This window comes from Saccopteryx bilineata, chromosome 11 (assembly GCF_036850765.1).
Source record: "Saccopteryx bilineata isolate mSacBil1 chromosome 11, mSacBil1_pri_phased_curated, whole genome shotgun sequence".
Lineage (NCBI taxonomy): Eukaryota > Metazoa > Chordata > Mammalia > Chiroptera > Emballonuridae > Saccopteryx > Saccopteryx bilineata.
The window spans coordinates 5,678,149-5,695,631 of NC_089500.1; positions in this window are offsets into that span (position 1 = coordinate 5,678,149).

A 17,483-nucleotide genomic window follows, 5' to 3' on the forward strand; every position below is an offset into this window, starting at 1 on the left:
TGCCTGCTTTGAGGCCATTAGCATCCTCACAAAGGCTGAGATTTGGAAATTAAACTGAAATTCAACTTAGCTATTTCTGTAATTCCTCTAACTATTGTATGATAGTTATTTTTGTAAAAAAAAAATTATAAAAGTCATGAACTTGTAAAGTTTAAATGACCTGTGCATTTCAGTCATCCATATCAATCCCATTCTTTCTCTCCCTTTTTCTCTGTGGTTTACAAATGTCTACATTGGTTGGAAATTTTATTTATTCTTTTGCTAAAAGAATAAATCACCCTGCTTCCATTCCAGTGTTTTACAAATGGAAGGTAAAGACCTTCTTTCTTTGGTCCAATAAAAATTCCTCCACGTGAGCTCATTTCTGATTGGGACATTTGTTGCAGACACGTTTCCCCTATTCTTCCTGTAGAATTTGTTCACATGTTTAAACTCATTATTATGTCAACCGTGTACTCTGTGTGAAACAAAGGGTCCTAATTAGTCTTTTCTTTTTGTCTGTGTAGTCTAGAAGTGGCTACATTTATATTTTCTTTCTTATTTTGGAATTATTTCCTTCCAAGTTAAGACTCTAATGCACAGTCTGCTATTCATATTGGATAGAAAATGTGGCATGATATATCAGACAGTAACTCTCAAAATAAATTATGTCAGGGCTTTCTTTTCTATGAATGCTTTTGTTTTTATGGCTCAGGTAAGACTATGAATTGTATCTGAACATTTTTATATTAGAAAAGGGAACCTGACCTGTGGTGGTGCAGTGGATAAAGCATCAACTTAGAATGCTGAGGTCTCTGGTTCAAAACCCTGGGCTTGCCTGGTCAAGGCACATATGGGAGTTGATGCTTCCTGCTCCTCCCCCCTTCTCTCTCTCTTCTCTAAAATGAATAAATAAATAAAAATAATTTTTAAAAACAAAAGAAAAGGGAAACAGTTTATTCATGTCAAAATAAGTATTATAAACATGACCGGCTTATCTAAGAATCACAAGACCTTTGGTTCCAAAAAGACTAGAAGGGGGGGAAAATAGCATCTTAATTTGTCAGTGTGTGAAATTACAATAATATAGAGTTATTGAGTATAACAATACATATCTAGAAATCAAAATCCTTTCATATTCACCAGCCTGAAAAGTATTATATAATAATTATTTAATATGACTTTCTTTGCTATGTGATCTCCCTCTTAAGGATAAACAAGATCATTCCTATGTAGAAGAGTATGCATTATTTTATGTAATGAAATGCCATCCACAATGGGACTCATCAATCTGAAGTCCCAGTAATGGACTTGGGCAATGTTACACCATTAGAGAAACTAGCCAAGACTTCCTTCTAATTTAAAAAAACTATTTTCTAAATCATATATTGGTATGGTGTTCATTTTAGATGAAAAATGTTTATTTTAAAAATAACTGGTACAGAACCTGGACAATGTTCTATTCCACTAATTTTATAGTTCAGGGGAGCTCACTACAAACCAATGAAAAGCATGGTCAGTCATTTCCTGAGCCAGAGCTTAATTTGTAATTAATACCGTTTGTTTAGATGGGGTGAAGGCAGGGAAGAGAAATAAATTCACAGGAAGGTCATAAAAAAGGAACATTAAACTTTTCCACAGGAAAAGATACTGTGTACAACTTAGTAGTAACAAATTGATTTCATTGGTAGGATATATACCCCATAATTTTCTAAAAGGTCGGCTGTCATGATAAACAAGAGGACCAAAATCACAGTAATTACCTAGATTAAAAACACCTCACTGAGACAGAGGCAGACAGTTTCTGTTCTGTTTTCAGTGAGGAAAGAAAGAAAGAGGGCATTTGCCTTTATAAATGTTATTCCTTGCTTAATGTGACAATTATTGGACACTTGGGGGGGATGATTGATATTTCAATTGGCCGATGGAAATCACCAAGTAATATTTAGCTCCAGGATTCCTAGCGGAATTTCCATCAATAAGTGCAGTACACTCATTTCCTTCCAAGGAAAACAAAGTAATGAAATTATCCTCCTTTAAATAGGATTTTTTAAAATTGCTTTTGAATTGATATTGTTTGACTTCAGTGTTTTCTATTTTGTAAGTGAAATAACCCTTTTGGATAGTGTGACAATAGTAAATGTATTATTTCTCTTGGATTTGATGCCTAGCATTTGAGTCTATATCAAGTTATTTGTATATTCATGGTCAGCACCCTAAATCTTAAGCATGGATATTAGTGCTTTTTTTTTTTTTTGACAGAGATAGAGAGAGAGAGAGAGAGAGAGAGAGACAGTCAGAGAGAGGGACAGACAGACAGGAAGGGAGAGAGATGAGGAGCATCAATTCTTCATTGTGACACCTTAGTTGTTCACTGGTTGATTTTTCAGATGTGCCTTGACCGTGGAACTACAGTGACCTTGGGTCCAAGCTGGTGAACTTTGCTCAAACCAGATGAACCCGGACTCAAGCTGGCAACCTCGAGGTCTCGAACCTGGGTCCTCTGCATCCCAATCCGATGCTCTAACCATTGCACACTGCTTGGTCAGGCTGGATATTAGTTCTTTAAGTGTCTTAATAGCTTAAAACAAACAGAACAAACATTTAAGTGCATCAGCATATTTACACGTCTTTACAATGCCAACAAGCCGCACTCTGCTGGTTTGCAACAGCACTAACTCACAAGAGGAATTCTGTATGTTTCACTACTGACTGGTTTCCTACATGAATTCAAAGACAGTAGATTGTGCTATTTTTAGATTGGGGAAACTTTCTTGCCAGAAACATGTCTTCAGTGGCTATGCAAAAAAATAGCCACTAGACATTTTCTCAGTCAAATTCTTATTGTACAAAGTAATGTCATGTCAGCTCTACAGCATGCATTTCCACTCTGGGATATAGCTTGCTCTACTAAAGTTTTAACACAGACCAATGTCATTTTTTGTATTGCCTGCCATGAAATTACCACGATCACTTTGGTTGGAGCCTGTTAACTGATTCCTCCTCACTCTGTTTAGATAGATGTATAGACCTATCAAACATCACGTAACAATGGTGCTGTAGAAACATTATTTAACGTGGTTGCACCACAGTGTTGGCAAACTAATAATGTAAAACTTTTAAAAACAGGTTTGGAGAATAGGATTGACTTCAGCATTGTTTCCTCTGGGAAATCACAAACCCTTGAAGATAATGAAAACGTGTTAAATATATCTATATCTATATCTATCTATCTATCTATCTATCTATATATATATATATATATAGCAATAAAGCATAATACAGTACATCAAAAACAAATGGAAAAGCTTTCTTTTGAAATTAATCATTCTCATTGCTATTTATTAAATTTTCATGATTCTGCAATATTCACCCATCATCAGAACACCGTATTAAATTTAGAAAAATGTAAATAAGCATGACAACTTATTATTTTATCTGAATTTTAAGATAATTCTCCCTGAATAAATTTTGTGTTTACTTCTCAAAAAGATCTCTTGTTATAATGTTGAATGAGTTGTTTGATATTCAGCAGTTTGTGAACTTTTTTAGAAAGGAAGCCAGGATCATAAGATCATGCATGGTTTCACTAAAAACAAGTGATGTCACTAACCTTACTTCTTTTTTAGACAGTGTGACCAAAGGGGTAATTAAAGGGCGTTCTGGAGACCCAGGTTATTTGGAGATGAGCAGTGCATTGGACAAGATCTGTCATAGGGTATCTTTGAGGATTCAATGGGGAAATGTTAGCTAGAGGCAAGAGCGCTCAGTTAGACTGAACTCGGGATGAGTGACCATAATTTTAAAAATGCAAGCTTTGTCCTTGGTCCTTTGCCGATCAAATTTATTAATGACTTGGACAAGAATACAAAGCCCCTTAGATTTCAGCTAGTATAAAAGACTGAATACATTTGGGGGGATGGGAGACATGATGCAGGGTGTAGATGGTGTCATATTGAGTTGTACACATGAAAAATGATCAACCATGTCAACCAAACCAATAAATTTTAAAAAAGGAATACAAAGAGCTGGAAATTTTGGTTGAATCTAGTAAGAAGGAATTTAACACATTAAATTGTTGCTATTTGGTCTTTTTAAATTTTATTTATTGGTTGATATGAAAGAGAGAAAGAGAGAGGAACATCAACTTATTGTTCCACTTATCCATGCATTCATTGGTTGATTGATTTCTGTATGTGCCCTGGTGGGGGATCAAACCTACAACTTTGGCATACTGGGGTGACGATCCAACCAACTGAATTACCTAGCCAGGGCTGATATTTGCTCTTAAAATACTTTAACAATATGGTTGAAGGAAATTTAGCTCAGCAATATCAGGGAAAATGCATCAATCAACAGTAAGATGTGACCTTAGGAAAAGTATGGTGACCTTGGACTGCATGACTAGAACTCTAATGTCCAGAGTGAAAAAAGCAATTGTCTCAATCCACTCAAACAGAAGACCCCACTTGGAAATTATATTCTCTGTATGAACATTGGAGCTCATTTGGCCCTGGCCAGTTGGCTCAGTGGTAGAGCGTCGGCCTGGCGTGCGGGAGTCCCGGGTTCGATTCCTGGCCAGGGCACACAGGAGAAGCGCCCATCTGCTTCTCCACCCCTCCTCCTCTCCTTCCTCTCTGTCTCTCTCTTCCCCTCCCGCAGCCAAGGCTCCATTGGAGCAAAGTTGGCCCGGGCGCTGGGGATGGCTCTGTGGCCTCTGCCTCAGGCGCTAGAGTAGCTCTGGTTGCAACAGAGCAAAGCCCCAGATGGGCAGAGCATCGCCCCCTGGTGGGCATGCCGGGTGGATCCCGGTTGGGTGCATGCGGGAGTCTGTCTGACTGCCTCCCCATTTATGGCTTCAGAAAAATACAAAAAAAAAATATTGGAGCTCATTCAAAAGACCAAAATGTTGAAGGAGTTCCAAAGCATGTAATCTGAGAAAGATCTAAAGAAACGGGAATGTCTAATTGGGAGACAGGAGTAGTAATGAGGGAATCTAGCATCATGGCTTTAACATGCTGAACAAATAGCCAGGTATGGAAGAATTAGACTTGTGTGTATTCCCAATGGGGAACACAAACCATCCTCAGCAAGAGGAGGAGAGGAGAAGAGAAGGAGGTCTTTGTGCAAATCGATGCTCGCTTATAAACGGAGAAGTGTTGACGGAATATGAAAGTCAATGCTTCGCAGCTGCCATTGAAATTAATGACTCAGGCAGAGACAATCAATAGAGGCTAAGACCAGGGAGAGGAAGGTTGGTGTGGAGCAGGGTAGTCGCCTGGTTTTAAAGCATCAACCCACAGATGACATTCTGCTGTGACACCTGTTTTAAAACCACACTTCAGTTAACATCCACGGGAACCGCGTGAGCATACCACAGATTTCCCACTGCAGAAGCATTTTTTATCCCCCGGAGTCACCCTCCTGACACTCACAGGCTGACTTTAGATCTTTTCAAGTGAAAATACTCTGCTTATGTAGCGTTTCTCTAGTTCTAAGACATTTAATATTTGTAAAACTATGCTATCATTTTTATTGGGTTTCCTTTTCTTTTTTCTTTTATTTTAATGTTTATTTTATTAATTAAAGAGAAAGGAAGGGAGAAAGACAGGAACTTCAAGCTGTTTCCATATGTGCCCTGACCAGAGATTGAACTGGCAACCTCTGGGCTTTGGGACCAGGGCATCAGGTTCCCTGGTCCTGCCATCTGACCAGGGCATCAGGTTCCCTTTCTCCAGTGCATGTGTGTTTGTTTAAGTGTGTTACGGATGAATATTTTTTTAAAAAAAAGATTTTATTTATTGATTTTAGAAGGAGGATTGGGAGAGAAAAAAAGGGAGGTGGTAGAGCAGCAGAAAGCATCAACTTGTAATAGTTGCTTTTCGTATGTGCCTTCACCAGGCAAGCAAGCCCAAGGTTTTAGACCTGCAACCTCAGCATTCCAGGCCGAGCCTTAATCCCATGCACCACCTCAGGTTAGACACTGATGGACTTTTTGAAATTTGTGCCTCTACCCCCATATCCCTCATGCACTCTGGGGGTTTTATTTCATACTTTTGCATAGCTTGTGTTTTCTAGGAGCACACTGGCCAAGTTGCAAATGACTCACTTTACTTCTTCATCACCAAATTCAAAACTGCTTGTCGCAGAGTGACCTGTCTCAGCCTCACCAGAAACGATTCTGCCTGATAGGCAACGTCTTATGTGAATCTGACATCACATACTTGTGATGGGATGTTACATGGCATACACACACCACCTGTAAAATGGCTGGGCGTACATAAATGACTCTAATCCAGCCTGTAGAACTCACGAAAATGGAATACACGCTTATTTATTCGCATGCACAATTGGCACAGAATTTTCACTTAGCACAAATAGTACATGTCATTTGAAAAAGAAAATAAACACTAAAATAAAACCAGCTATAAAAATCATTTGCATAAAATTTGGGGAAATTTGAAAATAGCCCGGGTATCAGGGCATTATCGTTCCTTATGTTATATGATAGTTTTATGAAGGAGAATGTATATATTTTTAGGAGCTGCATGTTGAAATTGAGGTAAAAGTTTCATAATGTGTGCAGTGTGGTGGTTCCTCGTGCTGTTCTTTCAAATTTGTTTTGAAGTTTTAACAATATAATTGTTGAAAAAATAATAAAACAACATGAAAAGTGAATGAGAGGGTTAGAAGCTATTATTGAAAATGGCACCTTATACTGTATATAGTATTTGAAACTTCTGTGTAAATTTTATAAACACCAAATTTGAGGGGGAAATGAAAAACCAGATTAATTACTGCCAAGTCACTATTAAAGCACCTGGTATTAAAAATTATAGCTCCTCTTCATTGAATATTGGGCTTCAGAAAATCATATTGGAAGACAATATGTAGAGAAATAATTTTTCCATGGGAAACCCAGGATGCGAAAACAATGAAAGAGAAGGCTATGCTGAGGAATGCTAGCACTGGTGTGCGAAATGAGCAAATACTGCTGGAAACACCCTGTTAGAGCAAAGCAAACACAAAACCTATGTACATGTTTGTACAAAATACAAGTTCTAACAGCCCAATTGAGGAGTCTCCCCCTGCTGGGCTTCTCCTGGGCAATAATAATACACCCATCTTGCCCCTGAAGTGCCCTGCTCTCTGTCACCTTCTCCAATGAGATCATGTCGCAGAAGCTACTGCCCTGTCTGTTTGCGTAAGGAAAAGCAACTTCAGGTTTTTAATGTGATTGATTCTTTTTTGAACTAGCAAAGAAAGATACGGTCATCTAGGAAAAACACCGTTATCAGTCTGATTGTACCCTTGCTTTCGCTTTGGACCGTGTGTGATCAAACCTCATGCTACCTGTCACCCGCGATTTCACAGCAGCTCTGAATCACTGTACGGCTTGGCTTTCTCTATACGCTGGCTTCTCTTCTAATCGTTCATCTGTTGCACTTTCTCCATGCGTGGGGAGAAAGTCGATTCCACTCACATACATCAGAGATCATGTCAACATAAGGTCTCCCCAACTTGAAAACGGGTGACCCAAATATCAAAATTGTCAGACACGTCGTTCCACTCTGATTTTTACTTAGAACCAAACTTCCCTCTCATGCACTTGACCTCTGTCTCAGGGAGTCACAGGCCAGAGCGACATGAAGCCTCATGGAGAAGAAGAGGGGAAGTCCGGGAAGGCGGGCCAGCTCTCAGTTGCTGGGACTGCTGGTGGTCAATTAGAAGGAAGGTGTGGGCAGTATCCCTGGTTTCAGCCCGGCAGACTCCAGAGACGGTCCTGACTAAGGGAGCTCTGAGTGCCGCCTGGTTCTCCCTGTGTCTGAGGCCACGGTGTTGGGAGTGAAGGGCGGGAGGTGGGGGGGACGACCTGGGACACATCCAACTGTGAGAACCAGTGCATTCATGAACTGGCCTGATGACGCATGGAAATATCTTTGGGGATGAGTTTTTTTGCACACTGTTGAGAGTCAAGCTATTTCTATTACTTTTAAGTAACAGATGACTTATCTCCTTCTTCAAATCAATAACTCCTGGAACATTGGCATCTGTTATAAATGACAGCTGACCATATTTTAGAGTTTCTTGACCATACATGGGATCAGTCTTTGTCTCAAGTGGCCTGTTGTTGTAGAAGCGCAGGAGAAAATGAAAAGGTTGATCCAATTTTCTCCCACCTCTTCTCCCCATCGGTTATTGTGACATTGATCGGTCCCTACACTCTCTCTCCCTCCACCCCCCGATTTCTAAAGCAAAAGAAGGAACAAACCCTCTGTCTTTCTGTGGCCTTTCTTTTTTCCCTCCAGGGAGCCTTTGAAATTTATTTAACTAGATTCCAGCCGGGCAGAAATTGATGGTTAGGAAGAGAAGGAAGCACATAATAAGATTATGTGTTCCCCAATTCTTTCTAGAAATAGCCCTGTGTCCACATTCCCCTAAGGAGACGCCTTGCTCTTGTGTCATCCATAGAGTATCTTATAATTATACGGCCATTTATTCCTTTTCCTGCTTCCAATTTCACTGATTGACTTATCTCAGAATGCCTTTAAAACCCTCCTATCATTTTCCACCATTAATCAGTTATTCATGAGTTTTATCCATCTCTGAAGTCTGTTCATCAGGAAAAATAGCCTCAATTTGCATTTTAATTGCTAACATACTGGGGTATCTGATAATACAAATGGTGATCTCTGGTTATGCAGAAGCTTATGTGTAGTAAGATTGGAATTATCTTTATTTTACAGTTCTCCAAAGTGATCTCTACAAAGGCACAAAAGTTTTAAAAACTAGAAATTGCTAGTGTGTTGATCAGGTTTTACCAAGAGCCATGCAACTTGGGTTGCCAGATAAAACACAGGAGGCCCTCCTGACTTTGAATTTCAGGAAAACAATAAATAATGTTGCACGTAAGTATGCATATGATATTTGGGACACATTTATACTGAAAATACTCACCTTTTATCAGCTCCCAAAATAGTGCTGGTGTCCAGTTAGACTTTGAGCCCCTGGCCACTCTCTCATCTCTGTACTCTCCTCTCATCAGAGTATTGGCAACTTCACGATGATAGAAATGATATAGCAAAGGTTCCATGGCCAGATGAGAAGGACTCTGCAGGAGTCTCCCTGTGTGGCCTTCAGGGAGGGTGGGTGTTGCCAAAGGAAATGGCAAGCATGGAACTCATGTTTTATTTTTGTTTTGTTTTTAACTTAGTGCACTTTGGGGCCTAAAAGTTCCAAGTACTTGCTTGTTTTATATTGTGCACATTAATAGATATTGATAATTATGTCAACAATCTACCTGCAATCCTAAGCAATGCAGTATAGGAGATGATACAACACAGTTTTTTTAAGTGAAATAAATGGTTCTGCCTTAAATGTGCCCCATTCTTAAAATACACATATGGAAACCCATTGCTATAAATTGGTTGTTTTTCCTCTTTGTCTACCTATTATCTATCTGTCTATCTATCTATCTATCACCTATCTAAATATCTATCATCTATTTATCTAATCTATGTATCTATGTATCTGTGCATCTATCTATCTATCTATACCTATCCATATCATAATGTTTGTAAAAACAGAGAAAAACACAAATTACTAGAGCAGCTAACACAATCACTCTGTTAATGATACTGCTTTATATTAGAGTTTTTAACACACTGTCCATGTAAATAAAGCCTTAGGTGTTTGTCTGACTCTTATAGTTCTGAAAAGGAGCAATGCATTTCACTTTTCTATTTACTGGTTTTTCTGTAGATAAACTGCACTATGTTTGAAAAGTATTTTCCATTAAATGGAAAAAAAACCTATTCTGTTTCTGAGTATGTCTTGTTATTGTTCCCACTCACTAAAACAACATTCCATTGCTACGCAAAATGTCACATTTTTTTTTCTCCAAAACATTGTCAGAAATTCCTGTGAATTAAAAGAATTCTTTACTAGGGGATAAGGTAGTGAATGTTACGCGGTAGACCTTCGTCTTATGTGTCATTGCAATTAAGTTTTGTAAAAAATAATTTTGATTAAACAAAGAAATAAAGCACCACGCATTTTATTTGTAACTGCAGTGAAGTCCTGTGTGATCCTTCGTTTCTGGATACGGGAAAGGTAAATGGGGCAATCCCCTCACGGTGAGCGGATTACGTGGAGTTTCTTGCGTGCTGAAGTTAGTGGACAATGTCCGTTACTGATATTCACTCCCCATTACTGGTTTTCTCTCAAACTCAAGCTGTTGTATTATTTGGAATTCCTTCAGATTCGGGCAGTATTTTGCTTTGCATTGTAATGCCCTACAAATTTGTGTAAAAAAAAAAAAAAAAGATGTCATTATTTTTTTTGTTTTTTGTTGTTGTTTTTTTAATTATAATTTTATTTTTTTAATGGGGCGACATCAATAAATCAGGTTACATATATTCAAAGATCAACAAGTCCAGGTTATCTTGTCTTTCAATTATGTTGCATACCCATCACCCAAAGTCAGATTGTCCTCTGTCACCTTCTATCTAGTTTTCTTTGTGCCCCCCTCCCTCCCCCTTTCCCTCTCCCTTTCCCCCCTCCCCCCGTAACCACCACACTCTTATCAATGTCTCTTAGTTTCACTTTTATGTCCCACCTACGTATGGAATAATGCAGTTCCTGTTTTTTTCTGATTTACTTATTTCACTTCGTATAATGTTATCAAGATCCCACCATTTTGCTGTAAATGATCCGATGTCATCATTTCTTATGGCTGAGTAGTATTCCATAGTGTATATGTGCCACATCTTCTTTATCCAGTCGTCTATTGACGGGCTTTTTGGTTGTTTCCATGGGTATAGAAGGAAAATATCTCAACATGATAAAGGCCATATATGATAAGCCATCAGCTAACATCATATTAAATGGCACTAAACTGAAGGCTTTCCCCCTTAAATCAGGAACAAGACAGGGGTGTCCACTCTCTCCACTGTTATTTAATGTGGTACTAGAGGTTCTAGCCAGAGCAATCAGACAAGACAAAGAAATAAAAGGCATCCATATCGGAAAAGAAGAAGTAAAGGTATCACTTTTTGCAGATGATATGATCCTATACATCGAAAACCCAAAGAATCCACAAAAAGACTACTAGAAACAATAAGCCAATACAGTAAGGTCGCAGGATACAAAATTAACATACAAAAGTCCATAGCCTTTCTATATGCCAACAATGAAACAACTGAGAAGGAACTCAAAAGAATAATCCCCTTCACAATTGCAACAAAAAAATAAAATACTTAGGAATAAACATAACAAAGAATGTAAAGGACTTATATAATGAAAACTATAAACCATTGTTAAGAGAAATCGAGAAAGATATAATCAGATGGAAGAATATTCCTTGTTCTTGGTTAGGAAGAATAAATATAATCAAGATGGCTATATTACCCAAAGCAATATACAAATTTAATGCAATTCCCATCAAAATTCCAATGACATTTTTTAAAGAAATAGAGCAAGATGTCATTGTTATGCAGAAAAAAAGAAAAGCTTTCAAAAAATAATGACTTCAAAACTTCCCATCAGACTACTTTTTGTCTGTTTCTGGCTCCAATTTGAATGAGGTAGTTAGTAAGCAGTGCACTACATGGTGAGTTTTCCATTGTCTGCGGATGTGGAATCCTCTCATGCTTTTGTTTGGATAAGCCTGTAACCTCCCACTGTGGCCTCTGCCACGCCCGAGTTGGTTTTTCCTAGCAGGAGACACACCTTTGAAAAGAATGTGGGGATGGACTGTCACTTTTTCCTTCTATAAAACCTCACCACTGCTCAGGTGGTTAAAGCAATTAAAGGAAGCTGAAACGAATACAGAAATGAGTCTTTACGAGAGAGCAGTTGTTGGAAAAGGCTGGGAATGTTCAACTAGGATCTGGACGTTTTCCCAAATACCTTCTTCATTCATTGACTGATGTATGGCCAGTGGCCAAGGCCACCATCACAGCAGCCTGGCCCATGCAGGTTCGCATTGGATTCGGACAGTCGGTAAAGAAACAACAGAGCCAAAAACTGGTGGGCCACCACCTTTAATCCTAGCTTGCATCCAGCGGGCAAGTAAAAACACACACTGGGCTCCAAAACCCACTTACATTCAGTACTCACAAAGCTACTGACTTATCCGAGTTTCCCAGAATCAAAGGTTTCTAGCTCACCAGACTTATTCACCTCTGTTCCCCATCTCCTTCCTTCTCCCTGCACAAACTCTGCACAAACTGGCATCTCACTCAACACTCCGCCATCTTGGCTACTTCTCTTGGCCTCCTCCACATGGCCTTTCTTTGTTCTCTGCTCTCTGCTGTCTCCTTTAATGCTAATCTCAGGAACTAAGAGAGTAAGCTCCCGTTCTGCCCCCATTTTATAGTGCAGAAATCAAAACTTTTAATCCAATATACAAAATAGGGAAGTCTCTAATACAAAGTCACTTATCAGAGACATGATGGGATTGTACCAACCCACATCAAAAACGGTGGGAAAGGCTTAGTCCTAAAACCAAGCCCCACGCTACAAGGATCCTGCCTGCCCACAGCCCGCTCCCAACACACATTAATATCACCTGGGCGACAGACTTCCATGTGGGCAGCACCATCTTTAACAAAATGAGCATAATATATTTTATCTGCCCAAAAACTGAGCACGCCCTTCGAAGAGAACATTAACTCAGATGCGATTTCGTTTCCTAACCCGTTGGAGTTTGGATAGCCAAGAGGAATGGTTGGCAAACTGAATTTACAGAGTTGGGCTCTTTCTTTTCATACATTGCTGAAGGAACTACCCAAGTGTTCCTCTAACCCAGAGAGGACTGTTAGGATGCATGCTGCACCCAGGCGATACCCTCAGGATTCAGATGGTTCCCCAACTGTAAAGCCAGTAGCCACGGCCATCACCACAGCCGCCTGGCCCGTGCAGGTTCGCATTTGATTCCGACAGACGGTAAAGAAACAATGGAGCCAAAAACTGGTGGGCCATTACCTTTAATCCTAACTTGCAACTGGTGGGCAAGTAAAAACACACACTGGGCTCCAAAACCCACTCATTCAATGCTCACAAAGCTACTGACTTATCCAAGTTTCCTAGAATCAAAGGTTTCTAGCTCACTAGACTTATTCACCTCTGTTCCCCATCTTCTTCTCCTGCACAAACTCTGCACAAACTGGCTTCTCCTTCAGCATTCTGCTCTCCTTTCTGCTCTCCTCTCTAATGCTAATCTCAGGAACCTAGAGAGAGCAAGCTCCCAGTCTGCCCCACTTTACAGTGTAGAAATCAAAATCTTTAATCCAATATACAAAAAGGAAGTCTCTGATACAAAGTCACTTATCTGAGGCACAATGGAATTCCTCATGAGAGTGTACCACCCTACATCAAAAAGAGTGGGAAAGGCTTAGTCTTAAAACTAAGCCTTAGGCTATAAGAATCCTGCCTGCTTACAGCCTGTTCCCCCACATCCAATGCAAACTATAAGCGAGTAAACATATATCATATTTACAAACTTATTTGACGAACATCAACCCAGCACAGCACCCTTCAGCCTCTGAACCCAGGGACAGTGGGTTCCTCTGTCCCTCCTCCTCCACCCTGTTATTAATTTCTCCCAACAGTTACACACACAGCACAAGAGAGATACAAAAAATAAAATAAAAGTTAATCAGCATTGATATTCATTCAAATATTATTGGGATAGTTATTAGCCAGGCACTTTGACACTTAGGTCCCCGAGTAGAGAAAATACGGCCAGGCTGTTAAAATATACAGTGATTAAGTCTAATTAGACATCATATTATGGGGGTTTAGAACCAGTCAACCCAAAACGTGCCTCTGTGGTGTGCACATTGTTTTAAGCTAAAGGCAACGCCAGCCACAGGCTCAAGAGAAACTTCTGCCCCTGCCTTGACGACTTACAAGAGCTTGGATTAAGGGCAGTGCCCACATTGGGAGAGTATCAGATAATAGTATCAGATATAGTTACTACTACTATCCTATTACAGAGGATAATTTTCTAATTACTAAGCATCTGTTCTTCTTGTCATCCTGCAATGACCCTTTGAAACCCCCTAGTCACCTTCTCTCATCCTTAGCTCAGGATGTCTTATGTCCTCATGTCCCCTTTTTGTCTGAACCTCTCCTGCATATGGGGTCCCTGACTCTCTTCTGTATGCAGGGCTCCTGTACATTGGTTTGCATTACATTTGGCTATTTGCTGATCTGTCTCACGTTTATCTGGTTATTAGACCAGCTGTGAGAAACTGGAGGGTAGGGGAATGTTTGCTCCTGCCCCCACAATGCCTATCTAACTGGCGCTCCACAATATGAACTTGTTTCATTTCCCAAACCTACCTTGCTTCAGGAAAAAGGCTAGTAGTTTCCAAGTGAAATGTATCTTTTTCTTGCAGTAAAATAACCCCTCTCCCGGTCCCCAGGATTCTCTGACCAAACTGATAAATATTTCCAAGTGGGAAACCTAATTTAATAAAACAAATAGGCTTATGGACACCTACAAAGGAAGATTGTTATCCTTCCTCAGATACTTAACTAGCCGTTGACTTCAACACTGTTTTGGAGAGACAGGTTTTCCATGAAGAAGACGCTTGCTCACTGCCCGTTACCCCGGGTGCAGAGAGGTGAATTCGTCCTGGGAAGCTTACCTGCGAGAAACCACGGAGTTTAAGTGACTGTGATTGGGAAATCATGGAGGTTTGGGTCTTTAATGTGAAGTGACACCGAGTAAACTATAGATGAGGCCACAGAGGAACTCACATCACCATTCAGGACACTTTTACTTTGAGTTTTTAAAATATGACATTTTTTTTTCTTTCTGAGGCTTTCTCTGCTATTTTTTTTCCAAACCTAGAAATATAGTAGATGTGCCCTCACCGGTTGGCTCAGTGGTAGAGCATCAGCCTGGCGTGCAGGAGTCCCAGGTTCGAATCCCGGCCAGGGCACACAGAAGAGGCGCCCATCTGCTTCTCCACCCCTCCCCCTCTCCTTCCTCTCCGGCTCTCTCTTCCCCTCCCGCAGCCAAGGCTCCATTGGAGCAAAGTTGGCCCGGGCGCTGAGGATGGCTCCTTGGCCTCTGCCTCAGGAGCGAGAATGGCTCTGGTTGCAACAGAGCGACGCCCCAGATGGGCAGAACATTGCCCCCTGGTGGGCGTGCCGGGTGGATCCCGGTCGGGCGCATGTGGGAGTCTGTCTGACTGCCTCCCAGTTTCCAACTTCAGAAAAATACACACACAAAAAAAAAAGAAAAAAAAGAAATACAGTAGATGTGAAGTGAGCAATACATTAACCGTCATGGTAAAAAAAAAAAGCCAACGCTTCCTCAACTTACTTGCATAAGAGCTTTCTGAAATCCAGCAGCACCGAAGGGAGTTACTACTACTTGCCTAGCCTTGACAAGAGGAGGGTGAATGGATCTACAACTGATCTTCGATCCAGACAGATATATTTTGCTTCTCTTCTCTGTGATGATCAAGTTTCCAGACGGGAAGCTAGGGTGCCTCAGAGCAGGTCATCAGCCTGTGTGTCTTGCCGTATCTCTGAAGGCAAGCCTACTCTCAACACATTACGTCTCCTCTCTGGGACAGGCATCAGTCCACACGAAAGCACAGACTCACCGGGCCTCTCCTCATGCATCATCACTGTTGATTTCCATAATACTGAAGAATAATGTGTTAATATCACTTCTGCTCTACAGATAGACATGGGGGTCCAGCGATGTTGAGATTCTCAGCCCAGAGAGGGCCTGGCTCGATCTTCAATTCAACCCTTTGATTTCATAATCTTTTCTTTTTTTTTTTTTAAGATTTTATTTACTGATTTTACAGAGAGAGGAGAGGGGTGAGTGAGATATATCAACTCATAGTTGCTTCACTTTAGTGGTTCATTGGTTGCTTGTCAAGTGTGTGCCTTGACTGAGCAAGCCCAGGGTTTAAAATCAGTAACCTCATCATTCCAGGTCAACGCTCCATCCACTGTGCCACCACAGGCCAGGTTCCTAATTTGTCCTTTTTGAATAGGTGGCTAAGTGTATGTGTTTCTGACCAGGAGGAATGCTGACGTAAATAGCAAAGGGAATGCGTGGGTTTCCATCCTAAGTCTGCACACGAGTGACAGGGAAGGTCAGGAGGGCACTTTTGGAACTCTCATGCCTACTTTTGATCGGCAGACTTTGATCCTGATGGCATCAAGACTACCTTAGTGTCTTAAAAAATACTATGGGTGGGCCCTGGCCAGATGGCTCAGTGGTAGAGCATCGGCCTGGTGTGCAGGAGTCCCGAGTTCAATTCCCGGCCAGGGCACACAGGAGAAGCGCCCATCTGCTTCTCCACCCCTCCCCCTCTCCTTCCTCTCTGTCTCTCTCTTCCCCTCCCGCAGCCGGGGCTCCATTGGAGCAAAGATGGCCTGGGCACTGGGGATGGCTCTGTGGCCTCTGCCTCAGGCACTGGAATGGCTCTGGTTGCAACAGAGCGACGCCCCAGAGGGGCAGAGCATCACCCCCTGGTGGGCGTGCCAGGTGGATCCCAGTCAGCCGCATGCGGGAGTCTGTCTGACTGCCTCCCCGTTTCCAACTTCAGAAAAAAAAAAAAAAAATACCATGGTGGTCGAGCCTTAGATTCAAGTCAAGAAAAGATGCTGTGACTCGACACTGGCATATTTCTGTTTACTTTCCATCCTGGTGACTTTTCTATCCTGGTGATTTTCACTTCGGAGCTACTACTGGCTTTAATTTTTTTTTTTTTTTTTTTGTATTTTTCTGAAGCTGGAAACGGGGAGAGACAGTCAGACAGATACCCGCATGCGCCTGACTGGGATCCACCCGGCACGCCCACCAGGGGCGATGCTCTGCCCACCAGGGGGCGATGCTCTGCCCCTCCGGGGCGTTGCTCTGCGGCGACCAGAGCCACTCTAGCGCCTGGGGCAGAGGCCAAGGAGCCATCCCCAGCACCCAGGCCATCTTTGCTCCAATGGAGCCTTGGCTGCGGGAGGGGAAGAGAGAGACAGAGAGGAAGGAGGGGGGGTGGAGAAGCAAATGGGCGCTTCTCCTATGTGCCCTGGCCGGGAATTGAACCCGGGTCCCCCGCACGCCAGGCCGACGCTCTACCGCTGAGCCAACCGGCCAGGGCCCTACTGGCTTTAATTTTAAAAAAGGACGATAGGCTTGGAATCAGAATATTCTCTGGGGTGAAGAAGATGGGCCATCTCTGCGCCAGCTTAGGCACAAGGGAGAGAAGTGCCACATCTTCAGGAAAAGTAAGTGAACCCATGTCTTTCATCGTGATGGGCCGTGGGACGATGACCCTAGTGTGCACTAGCTTTGGGCTGCATTTGGGAACCGCCTTTAAGGATGAGGAACACGGGACCTGGTTCCCAGCCTGAGCTCTGTGACTTGGGGAGTCACTTCTTGCTCGATCTCAGGTTTTTTTCTGGTGAATGGGGAAGGACATTGGATTAGATAGCTTCCCACGGTCTTTTGTTCTGAAAGTCAAGGCTCT